Here is a 2,456-nt window from a genome sequence, read left to right as displayed (position 1 = left end):
TTTTTTTTTTTTTACAAACCTAGAATTACAACCTAGCTCTGAGTTTTCAGAGCCTGGGCAAGACCACAGCAATACAATCAGAGTGAACTGGATGAATGGGTACCTAATGCCTAATGCCAATCAGCAAAACTTCGTCCCTGATCTTTTTATTAGAAGATAAATCTGGAGGTTTCAGTTCCCTAAAGGAAGTTTGCTGTTTTCAAAGTTTGTGCTTTTTCACTAAGATTAGAAAATTGGAACATCCTAACCTCATAACACAGCAGGCACCCACTAAAGGGAGCTCATCTACTCCATCCTACGCATCACTATTTGCCCAGTGAAGACAGGTGCTAATGGAAGGTAGTTTAAGAATTACTGCAGCACATTTTTTCCCCCTCTCTCAGAAATTGTTGAGAAATTATCCTCGAAATCCAGGCTGAAGTGTATTCAGGTGTAATATATAGGCTCTAGGAGAATATAAAATATTAATTTGAGGGTGAATCCCACTCGATTATTGGCTTGGAACATCCACCAAAGATAATGTGATATCATTAATTAACAGAAAGATAGATAGAGCCAATATCTTAACCTGCTGTTTCCTGTCTCAGGCCAATAGCTCTTTTGCTCAACTTCTCTGCTGTCGACCACTATCCTACCAGATACTTCATTGTGTACTCACTCAAAGCCAACTTGAGTTCATGGCAATCAGCATCTCCAAATTACAGATATAAACTTGCCTAGGCATATGCAAATGAAACATTTAGACAGAAAGACAGCCAGAATTCTTGAACGTGGAGATTTCTTCTACCACACAGTCAATGGCCCCAGCATCTCCCTGTAAGTAACAAGAGCAGTTCATTTTAATTCCAGGCAGTTTGGCACCAGCTAAGTGCAAATTCTCCTCTTTCACAGTTGGTTGGCAGCATCAGCGTCAGGGCTTCCAGCAGTGTTAAAGTTCCCTCAGTGTTTTTGAAAGCCCCAAGTAAGACAAGAGGCTGTAGAAAAAGAAAAGGTGCAATTCTGAGTTGATGCACATGAAAAATGCTGGGTATATTTTCAGAAAAGAGACTGGAAGTCCTTATGTCTAACCTGTGGGAAAAAAGAAAAGCAAGTCAGGCTTCAATGAACTCTTAAAACTGTTTCAAAGTCTTGAGTTTTTAAAAGAAAACTGACTTGGGTTTTTTTTACATTTTTTACATTTCCTTGTTCTCAAAGGAGATAACCTCATAAAGGACCCTTATATGCAACCTACAGAGTGCAGGCTTGGTTTTAGTAACCCTAACTATTCATAGGGAGGTGTGCGCTCTACAGACAAAGTCATCTGAAGCTGTCAGAGTGTGTCATCAACACTGGTTACCTGAACTTCCTTGTCCTGAAGTTTAATGGGTGCTGAGCTCTGTGGGCACAGGCCAATCAGGACACAAGGTCACCTGGTAAATTAGTGACAGCTAGAAATAGGAGACACGGATTTATACCCTCAAGGTACCCATAGGGAAACTCCCTTTGGGAATTTCACAGTTGGAAGCAGGTCCATTTTTAAAAACATAATAGATTTTTTAAAAATAGATTTGTGTTTGAGTAAGGTTCAAAAGAGCACTTGTTAATTGTTACAAATCAACAGGTATTGGGTTTTCCTTGTGTCCCATTGGTGCTAGAATAATTTCTTGCACTCCCTTTTTTTATTTTGGCAACTAAAGTCATTTATTTTAAAATATAAAACAAAAGTATTCAGATTCCAGTTAAGCAAAGAGAACTGGAGACGCTGGATGACTTTAATGAAATAACCCATCCCAGGCTCACTAGTAACAGCTGCCTGGATGGAGATTTCAGAGCCTAATTGCCTTCCCCTCTTTTGAAAATAACCGTTGCCTTCTCCCCATTGTCTTTCCTAAATCAACTTGATCCAAATCAGTTTTGCTGTTGTAAAAAAATCTCATATGCAGAAATGTCTATTTGATGACCTTTATAAGTTTAACAATGGACTTAACACCTGGGATCTTTCTCCAAGAATTCATTTGGTAAGAAGGATAGGATGAGGGATTTCTGTTTTAAAAAAATGAGAATTCCTTTTATATCTTGATGGAATTTTTATTTTGGAAAGAGAAAGCAACCTAAAATAATTTTGGGTCACTTTCTTCTGTCTTCTTCACCTTGGCTTCTATGCTGTTGGGAAGGGCTTGAGGTAGGATGGAAGGTATGTTCAATGGGGAATTTGCAGATTTTTAGCTCTCCAGATAGTTGGCTGTCCTGGCAGCAAACAATGCTTTTAGTCCCGAGTGCCTCCGCTGGGGTTCGGCAGTGCCCTTGGGTCCTGGGTATGGGAGGAGGAAGAAGAAATGTGGAGATAGGGAAGGATAGTAGGAGGGGAGAACGGGAAGAGAAGGGGGACCAGAGGTGTGGAGAAGGGTGCTGGGCTCTGGGTATAGGGGCAGTGCCACCTACAGTTGCCTCGGGTGCCTCTTGGTGCCCTGCATTTA

At 40.6% G+C, this 2,456-nt stretch overlaps 1 protein-coding gene across 2 annotated transcripts in view; it reads left to right on the top strand.

Moving 5' to 3' along the window:
• The window catches only part of LMO2 (LIM domain only 2), a 23,748-nt gene that overhangs the window by 15,155 nt on the left and 6,137 nt on the right, over positions 1 to 2,456 (top strand). The gene's annotated exons all lie outside the window — the stretch shown is intronic.

The sequence above is a fragment of the Hipposideros armiger genome, unplaced genomic scaffold (assembly GCF_001890085.2).
Source record: "Hipposideros armiger isolate ML-2016 unplaced genomic scaffold, ASM189008v1 scaffold_44, whole genome shotgun sequence".
Classification (NCBI taxonomy): domain Eukaryota; kingdom Metazoa; phylum Chordata; class Mammalia; order Chiroptera; family Hipposideridae; genus Hipposideros; species Hipposideros armiger.
This window is presented reverse-complemented; position numbering and strand designations above follow the sequence as displayed.